The sequence below is a fragment of the Bos grunniens genome, chromosome 26, assembly GCF_055505025.1.
Source record: "Bos grunniens cultivar Pamir isolate PY7600 chromosome 26, Bosgru_T2T1.0, whole genome shotgun sequence".
Taxonomy (NCBI): domain Eukaryota; kingdom Metazoa; phylum Chordata; class Mammalia; order Artiodactyla; family Bovidae; genus Bos; species Bos grunniens.
Window position 1 is genome coordinate 43,198,689 of NC_141190.1, and position 15,717 is coordinate 43,214,405.

The window sequence follows — 15,717 nt, forward strand, 5'->3', positions numbered from 1 at the left end:
AGCCTCGAGGTCTGGCTTATTTGCCCTTCATCTTACTTTTATACTCTCACATGCCTTCATACTATATTAAAGAAAAAGAAAATTAAAGGGAAGGAAACAGAGGTCCCTGACACCAGCTCATGGGTGGGGCTGTTAAAAGAACTGGAATATGTGCTCTGTGCGGAGGGCAAGGCTTAACCCATGGAGAAGATTGGTCTCTGAAATAAGGAAGAATTTTCCAACACCAGAGCAGCCTGAAGGAGAAGCAGGGTGCCTCGGTGAGGAGCGAGTTCTCTGTAGCTGCTGGGCTGAAGAAGCTCAGGCTACAGGAATCTTTCCTGTTTCAATAAAAAAAATTGTGTTCATTTATTTCTGGTTGCACTGCATCTTCGTTGCTTCATGTGGGCTTTCTCCAGTCATGGCGAGTGGGGGCTACTGTCGTTGTGGGGAGTGGGCTGCTCGTTGCAGTAGTCTCTCGTGTGGGCCACGGGCTCTAGGACCCTCGGGCTTAGGTGTCCCGTGGCACGTGGGCTCATCCAGGCCAGGGACTGAACGCACGTCCCCTGCACTGGCAGGTGGATTCTTGACCACTAGACCACCAGGGAAGTCCCTGCAGGAATTTTTCTTGCGGGGCTGTAACAGGGTCTCAGGTTTTGGAGGACTTAATATAGTGCAGGAAATTTCACCTAGAATATTTTTTAGTAATAAAAACCACTTCCCTGGTGGCTCATCCAGTAAAGAATCTGCTTGCAATGCAGATGACCCAGGTTCAATCCCTGGGTTGGGAAGATCCCGTAGAGAAGGGAAAGGCTACCCACTCCAGTATTCTTGCCTGGAAAATTCCATGGACAGTGGAGCCAGGTGGCTAGAGTCCATGGGGTCACAAAGAGTAGGACATGACTGAGCAACTATTTATTTTAGTAACAAAAAGGATCCTTTAAATGCAGATAGTCCTATAATTCATCACATAATTTATAATAGTTAACTGCCTCTTAAATATAATCTTATAAATGATGCCTTCTGGAGTTGAAGGTTATGTGAATGCAATCTGTTTAAAATTATCTATTTAGAACATGATAATAGAAGTGAAAAAATGTCTCCTATGAAGTCTTCTAAGAAAGGAAATCATAACAATTTCTGATCAGATAAATGCCCTTCCATTATTAAAATGGATTTAAATAAAGAAGCATAAATAGATTTGAATAAGCATGTCAATTTCCTGGGTTTTGTCCTTCTCTACAAACTTGACTCTTTATTGAGTTGAAATTGTATTCTGGTTTTCTGTCATAAGCAAAAAAGTTCCTTAACAGCAGCTCAGAAGTGACTAACGTCGTGGTGAAGCCTACTTCTTCAGCTCCTGGTGGTCCCTCTGCGCTCCAGTCCCCGGTGTAGCTGCTGTCTTGCCTCCACTGATCTTCTCAGGCACCTCTGTCCAAGGAGGACAGGTGTGATGAATCACCATTCCAGCCACAGTGTCCACTTTAACCCTCCAAATGCCACCGTTCTCAGGAGATGCCAACACAGCAACACAGCCTTTGTGACTCAGGAGATCAACCACTCTCAGGCACTATCCAACTGACTCCTGGCACAGCCAATTATTCTTCCCAAAGTCAACTGCTGGGCCCCTCCTGACCCATGACACTTCATGAGCCTCCTGATGAACGTGTTTCTGACATATCCAGCCAAGGGAGATTATTTAAAACCAATCCATGCTCTTCATTATAAATTCAGATCAGACTTGGGTCACCGTAGCTACACCCCTTAAGCACTCCTAGGCCTTCTTCCTGACTTAGGCAGCCCTGGGTCACCAGACACTCATCTGGAGGTGATAGAGCTTCTCCCATTGAACAGCTTTGGGGGGTTCTGCCTTCTATTGATAAAATTGGGTTGCAAGGGTTTGGCATGGGGCTCAGATATATGCATCTCTTGATAAACATTATCCAAATATAACTGAAGTGATTTACAACCCAACTTCCTCCTCAATTCAACATGCTTATTGATACTTCCAAAGCTTTTGGACCCCAGGTCAGGTCTTATGGAAAAGTACTGCTTCTCATATTCATCCAGCGAAACATGAACCAGTCTCCTCATGCATGTCATGATATCCTGACCTTCAGAAGAACCATATGGTCGCCTTTTTCCAAATATGTGTCCAACTTTAGAGCGAGGGATGAAGAAGAGTTGGCCTCCACCATCCAAATCTGACGTGGTATTTCTAAATTTTCTCCTTCCCAGATATTTGTGCCATTGTCACCGTCCAGTTCAATGAAATAGTTTCTGTTCAAGGCAAACAATTCTCCGGCAACTGTAGGTGATTTCATTGGTAAAGTAGCTCCTGCTGGTCCTCCAAGCTTGGAGAAGGGAATGGGATCCCATCTGAAGGGTAGCCCCCAGTTGACTCCTCCCCACAACACTGGAGATTGAACTGAGGTGAGTGTCAACACTGATGGTGTTGGTCACCAGGCACCCAGTCCTCCTGGACGACAGACAGCAAAGGCTCAGTCACATCACAGTTGCTCTGGTCCTTTCATCCTCAGATCAATCCCCCCAATAACTCAATCCAAGGAGTTAGTTTTGAACATACTCATCTAGTTCTTCATCCAAATTGCTGTTCACAGGAAAAACTTCCTAAAGAAGCTGGGCTGGCATGTGGTCTAGGAGGCTGCTGATGGCCCAGGGCCAGGCATACAGATTTCATTGTAGAAACAAATAACACGGCCAGTCGCTCACAAATCCACTGAGTCAGACTTGTCTTTACATGCTGTGTTCCTTGTATGTGGCACGTCTCTGCAATAGCCAAGACCTTACTCAGAAGCTTACTGAAGGCATGTTTCTGATAACCCAGGTCTCTCAACGACTGATCACTTTCATTAAAAATTGTACCCAATGAAGAAGAGAATTTCACATTATCTTTCTTCTGGATCTTCAATGTGGCTATCTATGATGTAAACGATTTTGTTTGCTTTGAATTATCATTCTAATATTCAACTTGGACCTGGACTTAAACAGGGATAGAATTTGGGCTGGTGGGGGTGTGGTGCAGAGTGATCCATTGGAGCCAGACACCTTGATAAACCCATTCTTGAGTGGCTGAGTCACTTCACTGAGGTTGAAATAAACTAAAAGGAAAACCATCCAGGTTGCAGTTATAAAAGGCCATCCACACGGTGATGCTTCCCTCTGTAGACATAGTGTAGCTGAAGGGCCTCTTTCAACGTCTTGGAGCAGAATCTGCTGGAGCTGTAACCTGGTGCTGAAGGCTGGGCCTGGACTGGCGCGGGAGTGAGCAACTCTGGGGATGCAGTCTTAGGCTGGGGGAGGTCATGCTTCTGTGGTTTCACCTCGAGAAGCCTGGCTCCAAACCGCATTACATGAGGAATTTTACATCTCCCCAATGCCTTCTGCCTACCAAGACCGACTGAATCACAGCCCGGAGTCTGGGCTCCATTCTGGCCACATCCACACCTGTCCCATGCGAAGTTCAGATTGTCTAAAAAACTCCAGTCTGATCATCTCGCAATCCTTCCAGAACCGTCCAATGGTTTTCCACTGTAATTAGGACAAAGGTCATGTCCTTTGAAGGCCTGAAGCCCCTCTGAGTTCTGTTCTCCACCGGTCTTCTTTTTTAATTTATTCATTCATTTGTTTTTGGCTGTGCTGGGTCTTCAGGGTTTGCGTGGACTGTCTCCAGTGGCGGCGAGCAGGGGCTCCTCTTCGTTGTGTTGCTCAGGCTTCTCAATGCAGTGCCTTCTCCGTTGTGAAGCTCAGGTTCTAGAGCTTGTGCTCAGTGGTTGTGGCACATGGGCTTAGTTACCCCAGAGCATGTGGAATCTTCCCAGACTAGGGATTGAATCCGGGTCCCCTGCACCGGCCGACAGATTCTTAATCACTGCACTGCCAGCGGAGTCCGTCTCCACTCATCTTGCCCTGTCATTGACTCACGTGGATGCATTCCAGCTGCCCGCCACCATGAACTTACCAGAAGCACAGCTAACACATTCACTGTGCCTCTAGACTGCCCCTGGTTATTATTTTCCAGTTTGATTAAAAACGCGGGTGCACATATTACCTCTTTCAGGTATTATCTAGGGGCAGAGACAGCCGCTTATCCCATTACAGAAATCATGTGCCAAGAATAATGATCGTGTCTCAGAGGAATCTAACTACATCACTTCAATAAAGTCAAAGCATTTACATTGCTCTTAAGGAAATCGGGTGTGAACAAGAATGACTGACTTGTTGTTAGCGGAGGTGCCAGTTCTGGATGGAAACTCTGCCAGCCGTGATCAAGAGCACAGGGCTGGGAATGATGGGTCTACTGTAAATACGTCAAGTCTGAGATTCAGGAGGACAGGGTTGGGAATGATGGGTCTACCGTAAATATGTCAAGTCTGAGATTCAGTGTGCAGTTGGTTGGATGATTCTGAAGAAGTGGGGAGAGTTCTAGGATGGAGACAAGGCTTCAGAAGCATCACGATTTAGGAGGTGGTTCAAACTATTTGAGTGACAAGGTCATCCAGCAAATGGGTGTTCAGTGGATGTTTCTGGGGCAGGTGGAGAGAAACAGAGAGAAGGTGCAGAGAAAAGACCGTGGGAGCCTAAACCAAGGAGTGGAGAAGTTTAGAGAAAGAGTGTTGCTGCTAAGTCGCTTCAGTCGTGTCCGACTCTGTGCGACCCCACAGACGGCAGCCCACCAGGCTCCCCTGTCCCTGGGATTCTCCAGGCAGGAACACTGGAGTGGGTTGTCATTTCCTTCTCCAATGATGAAAGTGAAAAGTGAAAGCGAAGCCGCTCAGTTGTGTCCAACTCACAGCGACCCCAGGGACTGTAGAACCAGGCTCCTCCGTCCATGGGATTTTCCAGGCAAGAGTACTGGAGTGGGGTGTCATTGCCTTCTCCTCGAGAAAGAGTAACAACGTGGCAAAAAAAAAAAAAAAAAAAAGACGAGTAGGAAGAAGCCATCTCAATAATCCAGGCCGGAGGAAGGAGGAGTCTGCAGAGACTGAGTCAGGTAACATTTGAGGACCAGGATGAGGTGGAAGTCAGAGAACAGAAGACAGAGCTGACAGCAGGGCCTCAACAGATGAAGCGGCTGCACCCCTCTGCACATTAAATAAAGCTAAAAAAAATAATAAAGACTAGTGTCCCTGTTTTCTAGCTCCTCTCTGGCCCACAGGCTTCTTTTTCCAACCTCATAGTGTGTGAGGTGCATGCGTGTGCTGTTGAAGTCACTTGGCTTTCAGATGCTTGCCTTTCATCTATTTAAAGCAAAAAAAAAAAAAAAAAGGGAATGTAAAGGCATCCGGTATCAGCCAGGGTTCTCCGAGGAAATAAAACCAAGTATATGAAGAGATTTATTTTAAGAAGTTAGAGCATGTGATCACGGGGGCTAGTAAGTTTGAGTTTCACAGGGCTGGCAGGCCAGAAACGCAGGCAGGAGTTGCTGTCACAGTCCTGAGAAGAAATTTCTTCCTCTTAAGGAAACCTCAGTGTTTGTTCTTCAGGCCTCCTGCTGATTGGATGAGCAACCCCTGGCCTTACTGAGGGCAATTATCTCCTTTATTTGCGGTCATCTGAGCATAGATGTGAACCACATCCACTTTCCAGAAACACCCAGGTTAGCGTTTAATTAAATATCTGGCTGATGAAGACGAACCATCTCACCTCCCAAATCATGAAAACTGCCGGTCTCCTGCTCCAGGCAGACTTCTGATGAATTGTAGCATTTCTTTGATAAAATACTGGAAAATGGAAGGGCGTGAGGGTCCTCCTGGTGTGTGTGTGTTCAGCTGCTCAGTCGTGTCTGACTCTTTGTGGCTCAATGGATGGTAGCCCGCCAGGCTCCTCTGTCCATTAAATTTTCCAGGCAAGAATACCAGCATGGGTTGCCATTTCCTACTCCACGGGATCTTCCTAACCTGGGAATCCAACCCACATCTCTTGTGTCTCCTGCATTGGCAGGCAGATTCTTTACCACTAGCACCAATAAGGTCCCTCAAATAAGATGTGAAAAACCAAAAGAAGCTGAAATTCACTTTTTCAGACTCTGTTTTTCATCTCCTTCAGAATTCCACCCTCTCCTCCTCCCGCCACAGCCTGTAAGATACAAGAAACCGTCTTATTATTTATCCTGCAGAGTAGCTGCAGAGTAACCTCTCTGGGCATGTTAGCAAGCAGACACCTTTACAACCACAAACCGTGGAGAGCTGATCACTCCCACGCTCTGCTCTTCCGATGTATTTTACAAGACTAAATCGGTCCTCCGAGCTGGCTGATTTTTCCCTCCCTTCTTCTCCTGTCAACCAGTCAGTAACATGAGTGGATGAAAACTTGGGGTCTAACCTCTACCATCACAAGGGTAGTGAGGTCCCCTGAAACACCCACACAGCCACCACTGAACGATCCTCTTCCTCCCAACAGCATATGGCTGATCCAAAGTGAATCCAATTGCAGGGCTGGTCTGCAGTTTGAGTCCTTGCTTTAGGTTAGGATGGAGGGTGCAGGAAGTTGAAAGGGCGTCTCTGGGATTCAGGTGGCACTAGAGGTAAAGAACCCACTTGTTTTCTCCTCTAAACTGCAGGAGACATGAGAGATGCAGGTTTGATCCCTGGGTCAGGAAGATCTCCTGAGGAGGGCATGGCAGCCCATTCCAGTATTCTTGCCTGGAGAATCCCATGGATAGAGGAGTCTGGAGGGCTATGGTCCTTAGGATTGCAGAGTCAGACACAACTGAAGCGACTTAGCATGCATGAAAGCAGATAAATAAAAACAGGAAGCTTACCACCCAGGGCTGGGGCGAGGGTGAGGCTAGTGAGGTGCTGGGGGCCACAGGAATTTAAAGAGGTGCTCGTTTTCAAATCCATGACGGTATTGAATTAGCACCTCAGAGTGACTCTTTCCTGAAAATTTACGCCCTAGGTGCCTCACTCTAGCCCTGGCCCTGATACCAGCAGAATATCCCCATCAAGGAACTTCTCATGGATATGCAGGTTTGGGACTGGTCCCCAGAGTCATGTCTGGAATGATCACTGCAGCTGATCCGGGGGCCTGGTTAGGCCTGGGAACCACTATCCTGGGACCAAAGTGTGTGTTTTCACCTCCAGCTGCTGGTGTTGGCAGCCCCTGTGGGTCACAGTAAGGATATTGACCTTTACTCCATCTACGCAAAGAGGGAGCCACTGAGGGCCTTGTGGAAGAAGAATGATGTGGTGTGACTTGGATTTGAAAAGAATCGCTCTGGCTGTTTGGATTGAGAAATAGATGGAGGTGGGGCAGAAGTAGCAAGAGTAGCAGCCACGGCTAGACATGAAGTGATATTTGTCCATCAGACCCAGAATTGTCTGGAAAAGAAGCACCAGTGAGGTGAACTTGGGGGTGGTCTGGGGGTGAGAGAGAAAGAGGGAATCAGGCTGTACGACTCCAGGACTTTTAGCCAGAACAACCAGAAGGACGGGCTCTCCACTGACCTGTTGTGGGGAAAGCTGTAGGAGAGGCAGGGGTGAGGCAAGGTCAGGGCTCGGCTGGCTGAGTCTGAGATGCCCAGGTAACTCCTAAGTGGGAATGTCCCACAGCAAGGAATGGACGGTCTGAGTTCAGGGGAGCGGTCTGGATATAGACACCAATTTTGGAGTCATTAATGGTGTGAGATGAGCAGAATTCGAGAAAGGAAGGGGTCTAAGATCTGATTCCTGCCCCCTACAGCCCCCAATCTCAATGATGAGTGTGTGATCCAATAACAATGCATGGATATTGGTGGGGTCTTTTAAAATCAGAGATCGTTCACATCCGCTGTCTTGACAGATACTGGGTGAATGCTTTTTATGTGGCTGACTACAAGGCTCCACAGTCCAGTTCTAAGCCGTGTCCCCTGGGGCCACCCTTGCCAAGCCTCCTCCAGACTGATCCTGGTTGTGCCATCACACTCTGTCCTCTGCATATTCCCTTTCCTCTCTTTAAAGAGCTCTTCCCATTTCTCCAGCTGACAAGTCCACCTCACTCAGGAACCAGATCACAAGTCCCCCCCTACATTAGCAGATTTTTAGGGGCTACACGTATCAGGAGACAGCCCCAATCTAGGTTGGGGAAAGCAGTGGGAACATGATGGGCTTCAGTTGCTAAACCACAGTGGGGAAGATAGAGGCCAGGCCAGAATGAGGGACTCTGAGGAGGGGTAGGGTCCATGGAAAGTCACATTCCCCACTCCCTGCGTATTTGAAGCAAAATGGGGAGTTTGACGGGTCTCTTCAAAATGCACCAGACTTTCCCGGCCCTGGGCAGGGAGGCGGCTCTGTTCTCTGGCTCTGTAACCCTTTGCAGCTTGTTTGCTCTGATTCCTGGTTTGTTGTCAGCCTCCCGGTGTAGACTGTGAGCTGGTGGAGGGAAAAAGTTGCATTTACTGAACAGCGTGTGAATCAGTGGCCAGAAAGCAAATAGATGCTCAGTAAAGAGAGTACAGTGAAGAAGGAGACACAAACTCTGAGATGGAACAGGTGTCCCAGAGACACACAGACTCTCATCTCTGCTCCCAAACCACATGCATCCAGGCTCCAGGAGACCAAATTCACAGCTCCCACCTTTGCCTCTGGAAGACCAAGTGCTTGTCCAAGCTGTTCACATCCACGTAACTGAAACTGTGATGCAGTCTATCCTCTGACATTAAAGATTAGGAAATACCAGCTACCCAGTAGCCCAGCCAGCCTTCGGCAGTGGGACTCCATTAATAGGAGGATTTGTGGTCAGCTGTCCTGGAGATTTCTCCTATATCATCCATGGCACGCATCGTGACTTTTCATTGTGATTTCCAGGAGTGCATGTGTCTCTTAAGAGGCGATCACTTGTGCACTCGTGGATATAGAATTTCACGTCTCTAACATACAAGTATTTGTATACACAAACACACACACACACACACACACCCCTCCCTCAACACAGAAGATGCATAAGAACAAGGACTGCCAGTCTCCTGATTGCATGGGAAGGTGCTGAGTCTTCCGAAGCTACCTCTGTCTGGAACGCCATCTCCATGGAAACCTTGAAACCAGACAGGACTAGGCCAGGCTGAGTTATTTGTCTCCTAAATAAGCAGCCACAGCAGAGTCCAGACCCCGCGGCTAAGAGTTAATAAGATGACAACCTTTCAAATAGACAAGCACTACACTTCTCTGCCTCTAAATACTGGGTCGCATAGAGCAGAGACAGTCCTTCAAATAGAGCCAAATGCACTTCTGCGTGAATATAGTCTGTGCTAGGACGAAATTCAGGCTGGTGTCTTCAGAGACAGGAATATCAATTCATATGATATAGATACTGTTCAATAGCACTAACAGAAATAAAATAATAATAGCCATCCATAGATGAGCATTTACTGTGTGTCGGGTACTGGATGTAATGGTTTACCTAAAATTATCTCCCGTAATCCACACAAGGATAGACGTCACTATGGTTACACAAACACCCTCAGGATTCCCAGTCCAGTGGTTGCCTGCCTCTGCTGGGGTCCCCGGACACCCAGTTGTAGCTGACTACTGCGTGGATCTGCTCTGCCCCACTCCACTGCCCTTCTTCTGATAACACACTTTGGTCTTCCTTGGAAAGGCACTTCCCTGCTCTCTGTCTGGGTTGACAGGCAGAGCTGACTGCCTCCCAGTTCCAGGGATGGATGTATGGCCCAGATCTGGCTGGTCAGCACCTTCCTTGGCCACGATCATACCAGTTCATGGATGGACACTTGGCCTGAGTCAATCCTGTGAGGATGTAGGTTTGGAACTGCTAGACACCTGTTTGGCTTGCTTATTGCTATATAACAAGCCACCCCAAAACTTAGTGGCTTAAAGCAACAACCATATTATTATCTCTCAAGATCTTGTGGCTCTACTGGGCTCATTAGGGAGGTACCTCTGTTCCACGTGATGATGTCTGGGCTGTACTCACCTGAGGGCTCTTGTTTACCACCCAGGGCCAGGGTGAGGGTGAGGCAACTGAGGTGCCAGGTGTTCAGTCGCTCAGTCGTGTCCAACTCTTTGTGACCCCATGGACTGCAGCACACCAGGCTTCCCTGTCCATTACCATCTCCCGGAGTTTGCTCAAACTCATGTCCATAGAGTCAGTGATGCCATCCAACCGTCTCATCCTCTATTGTCCCCTTCTCCTCCTACCTTTAATCTTACCCAGCATCAGGGTCTTTTCCAATGAGTCAGCTCTTCATATCAGGTGGCTGAAGTATTGGAGCTTCAATTTAGGCATCAGTTCTTCAAATGAATATTCAGGGTTGATTTCCTTTAAGATTGACTGGTTTCATCTCCTTGCAGTCCAAGGGACTCTCCGGAGTCTTCTCCAGCACCACATTTCGAAAGCATCAATTCTTCGGTGCTGTCTAGGTTGGTCATAGCTTTTCTTCCAAGGAGCAAGCATCTTTTAATTTCATGTCTGCAGTCGCCATCCCCACTGATTTTAGAGCCTAAGAAAATAAAGTCTCTTTCACCTTCATCAAGAAGCTCCTTACTGAGCTAGAACATCCAAGATGGCATTGATGTTGACTGTTAGTAGAGAGATTTCTATAGGAAAAGGGAAGCAGGAACTTGGGGGCACACTGAAGAGTCCCTAGTTCTCCGGTTGGGCTGCCTGCACCTGAACTGCTGGATTGGGACAGTGGAGTGTGTGATGAGGAGCTCTAGCTATGGGCTGGCTCTCCTGCAGGCATTTAGGTGCAGCCCAGGGCATGCAAGCAGTGGGTGTCTTTGGGGGGATGCTCAGCAATAGACTATCCTGCTTGGGGACCCCAAATTATGTCCATTTGCCCCAGGGAAGTCTGGCCCAGCCAGTATCCTCTCTCCAGTCTTCCTGGACTGTAGCTTTTGGCTGAAAACTAACATGGCATCCGTACTGTCTGTTGATCATCCCAAACCACCTCAGCCTCGAGCTCACCTGTGGATCAGCTGGTTCTAAAGCACAGGTAAAGACAGGTCTCCCTGCTCTAGGATATCTGACTCCAGCAATTTTTCAACACTGCCAAGACGTTTCCATGGAGATGATGCAAAGTCATGTCCCTGGTTTCTAAAACTGAATTTACCCTTGGTTAGGTTCAGGGTCAGGAGACGAGAAATCAGCAGGAGAGTGGAGAAGACAGGATGACCAACCATGCCACTCAGGACTGTGCTTTTATCCTTCCCAAGACTCTCAAATGACACCCTTGTTCAGGCCCTCCTGTACCCTGATCCACAGTTAGAGCCATCTTGACATTGCAAAGTACATTTACGCAAAAATTCCTCATTAAAAAAGCAAACCCACAGCCTGAGTTTTGATGGCAGAAAGGTACTATTACAGGTTCAAGGGTTCTTCTCTTCCTCCTGTTGTCTCAGATAGTCAGCAAAGACACTCCACGGGTCATGCAAAGGCTCATCAGTAGATCAAGGGGATTTGGAAAATATACGCTAATAAGGTGCAAATGTGAATTGAAGTGGAAGCAAGACCATGGAAATCCCAGAGAGCTTCTGGCCAGTGAGCACATCCATGTACTGGGAGGGTAGGGTGTGCCAACTCCGCAGGGACCAGAACTCATGTGCTGGGGACCCTTCCAGACCTCTCCTTACGTATCTCGTCATCTGGCTGTTTATCTGCATCCTTTATCAGGTGGTTTATAATGTAACAAACTGGTAAGTGTAACTAAATAGTTCCTTGAGTCCTGGGAGCTTATGCTAGCAAATTGTCAAATCCAAGGAGGAGATTGTGGGAACCCCAATTTGTAGCCAGTCCATCAGAAGTACAGATGATGACTTGGGACCTGTGAGTGGCCTCTGAAACGGGGGTAGTTTTGTGGGACTGAGCCCTTAACTCCAAGTAGATAGTGTCTGAACTGAGCTGAACTGTAGGACATCTAGCTGGTGTCAGAACTGATTGGCATGGAAAAAAATTACACATCTGGTGTCAGAAGTATGTAGTAGGAAGGTAAAGGAAAACGGTGTGTTTTTCCTTGACACAGGTCAAATTTGAAGAATCATGGTCAATCCGAATGCTTTCTTGGAGTTACTAGGGAAAGGATCTCTCCTCTCTTGGTGCTAATCTGGTCAAATGAAGGTCTAGCACTGCTAAGGCTCATCTCTGATAAAACATGTTGAGAACCCTCCCACTATGAAGCAACTTCAAAGAAAATCAGAGACAAGTTATGAAGATAGGTTCCCCAAGACCCACACCCAGATCCAGCTATACCTGATGTCCCACTGACTCCGTGAGTTTCAGCTGCATTAGTTAAGGCTTTCCTTTGGACCTTAAGCCCATTTCAATTGCTCTCTATCACATGCAATTGAAAGAGCCCTAACGTGTCTCATGGAGATGACCCTATGCACCCGCTTCAAATGGAGATACCCTTGAGAAGCAAAGTCAAGGAACAAAGCAAATCCTTTTCCTCCACTGGACCTCCACTTACACTCAGACCACTGCCAGCTGAGTTCTCTCCTCTTCTCCATCCCCATAACTAATGCTACTTCCCTTGCCCCATCTGCACCTCACCTCAATGCCCAATATCCCGAGTCCTTTTCCTTTGTCAGCCCATTTTGGGGAGCCATTCCTCTCTCTGTCCTTTTCCCTCAGAGTCATTTTTGGTGCCAGGAACCCCGACTCTGGGAGAGGCCTCTCACCTAATCTCCTGACCCCAGAGGACCACTTTTCCTTCCTGTATGCTTGCCAGGAGAGAAGAATCATGTAAAAGCAACACGTGTAGCCAAGTAGTATATCAGGGAGATTTCCACCTAGAGAAATCAGAGTAGAGAACAGTCTCCCAAGGCCATGGATTTAAGTTGGCTGGAGCAGAGGATTAGACTAAAGGAATAATAGTCAATATAGTTGGAAGATCAGATTTGCGTTTAAATCATGATTTCTGAGGAGAAGGCAGTGGCAACCCACTCCAGTACTCTTGCCTGGAAAATCCCATGGACGGAGGAGCCTGGTGGGCTGTGGTCCATGGGGTTGCGAAGAGTCGGGCACGACTGAGCGACTTCACTTTTCACTTTCATGCATTGGAGAAGGAAATGGCAACCCACTCCAGTGTTCTTGCCTGGAGAATCCCAGGGACGGGGGAGCCTGGTGGGCTGCCGTCCACGGGGTCGCACAGAGTCAGACACGACTGAAGTAACTTAGCAGCAGCAGCATCTTATTGGGGCTTCCCTGGTGGTTCAGCAGTAGAGAATCCACCTGCAATGTAGGAGACCCAGGTTCAATCCCTGATTGGGGAAGATCCTCTGGAGGAGGGCAAGGCTACCTATTCCAGTACTCTTGCGTAGAGAATCCCATGGACAGAAGAGCCTGGTAGGCTGCAGTCCATGGGGTCGCAAAGAGACACAACTGAAGTGACTAAGCAGCAAAAGCATTTTATTGAGCTTTTCTAGGACAGAAAAGCTGTATATATTTAGCTTTTCCTTTAGTAGATTGGTAGACAATGGGGGTAATAAACAACTTTAGAAGACAAAAGTGCCTTTATTTGAATTGCTTGAAGACAATGTTACTTGTTCCCCCAAAAAGGTTAATACAAATCACCTTAAAAGTGATCTTGGTAACCTCACCTCCTCTTAGAGATCATATTTCCCACTGACAATGTTTTGGGGACTGGCTTAGGCTGTAATTGAGTTAAATGCTTTGAAAAGATTGAATCAGACTCTAGAGTTCAAACAAAGACGCCTCTTGTTTTCCAGAGTTAATATGCTCAAGTTCTTTGGGGTTGGACTGGGGAGGAGGAAAGGAAAAGAAACAAAAATGTAACATAGCTGAGTCAAATCAGAAGTCATAAACTCATCCCCACAAACCCCAGCCATTATTTGTATTTAAACTAGTGACCAACATGTAAGTCCCACAAAAATCTCAATTTTGGACTTTTCTTAAAAATCTAGCTGAGCTGGTGCCTCTGGGCACCTCTTGGTGGTGGTGGTGTTCAGTCGCTCAGTCGTGTCTGACTCTTTGTGACCCCATAGACTGCAGCATGCCAGGCTTCCCTGTCCTTCACCATCTCCCAGAGTTTGCTCAAACTCACGTCTATTGATTGGTGATGCCATCCAACCATCTCATCCTCTGTCATCCCCTTTTCTTCCTGCCTTCAATCTTTCCCAGCATCAGGATCTTTTCCAGTGATTCAGCTCTTTGCATCAGGTGGCCAAAGTATTGGAGCTTCAACTTCAGCATCAGTCCTTCCAATGAATATTCAGGACTGATCTTTAGGATGGACTGGTTTGATCTCCTTGCAGTCCAAGGGACTCTCAACAGTCTTCTCCAACACCACAGTTCAAAAGCATCAATTCTTCAGCTCTCAGCCTTCTTTGTGGCCCAATCTCACCCATTTGTACATGATTACTAGAGAAACCATAGCTTTGAATATAGGGACTACTGCTGGCAAAGTTATGTTTCTGTTTTTTAATACACTAAGTTTGTCATAGCTCTTCTTCCAAGGAGCAAGCATCTTTTAATTTCAAGGCTGCAGTCACTGTCCACGGTGGTTTTGGAGCCCAAGAAAATAAAATCTGCCACTGCTTCTACTTTTTGCCTATCTATTTGCCATGAAATGATGGGACCGGGTGCCATGATCTTAGTTTTTTGAATGCTGAGTTTTAAGCCTTCTTTTCCATTCTCCTCTTTCACGAGGCTCATCACGAGGCTCTTTTGTCTGTCTTCACTTAGTGTTGTGGTTGGTGATTCTGGACTGGGTGTGCACACTGCCTGTGTCCTGTTCCTAGCCTGGCATATTTGGCTGCTACCCTGTCCTGCATCTTAGCCTGAGTGAAAGCAATATGGCACCTCCCCTCACAAAACACCACCCCTGGGAAGCCAGCCAGTTAAGGCACAAGGATCCTATGCAGAGTGACCGCAGCCTTGGCGCTGGCAGGAGAAGGGTGGCAGCTGTTCCAGCAAGACCCTGCCTCCCCCTGAATCTCTTTGTCTCTTGAGGGTCTCCCCAGCCTCCCTCTAGGCTTGTCTCCTCCACCCTACTCCCCCCTGCATGGGCTGGTGTGGCCACACACTTGGGCTTGAGAAGGTAGGCCTGCGTGGGGTCAGTTAACCCCAGCCCTTCGGGAAAGGGTCTGGGGCTGGCTCAGACACCACTCTTCCTGAAAAAGGGTTCCAATTAGAAGATGGATATTGGGAAGTCCTTTTTTTGGGGGAAAAAAAAAGTTTGGCGTGGACATTTTAAAAGTCTTTGTTGAATTTGTTAGAACACTGTTTCTGTTTTGTTTTTTTGGCCATGATGCATGTGGGATCTCAGCTCCCTGACCAGGGATCGAACCCATACCCCCGGCCTTGGAAGGTGAAGGCTTAACCCCTGGACCTTCAGGGAAGCCCTAATTCAAATCAGTATTCTAAAAGTCTTCAGGAAAGGAAGCCCCGATGACCCTGTGGGGTAGCCTCCAATCAGAAGATGGGATGGCTGCATTTCTGCAGGTGGCTAGGTGGTGCTGGTTGTCCCCAGGGGCTGGGCATGCAGGGGGCATTCCTAGGTTGGCACTGCCTTTTGTTGCCTCTGTGCCTGTGTCTCAGCTTGAATAAGAGCAAGATGGTGCCTCTTCTCACAAACCGCTGCCTAGTCCGGGAACCTGCCAAAATGGGCAATGATTCACCTTTCAAGGAATGCATGAGAATTCGTAGAAATGACTCTCTGGCCTGGTCTCGCACCAACGCCTAGCTCTCCAGGGGCTCTGGGGTTTAGGAGGGCAACTCCTCGTGGCGTGAAGGCTGCAAATTGTCAAGTGGTGCCCACGAAAG

At 47.7% G+C, this 15,717-nt stretch overlaps 1 pseudogene; it reads right to left on the bottom strand.

Moving 5' to 3' along the window:
* Positions 1-1,321: 1,321 nt before the first annotated feature.
* Positions 1,322-6,842, bottom strand: LOC147344489 (polypeptide N-acetylgalactosaminyltransferase 11 pseudogene; annotated as a pseudogene).
* Positions 6,843-15,717: the final 8,875 nt, after the last annotated feature.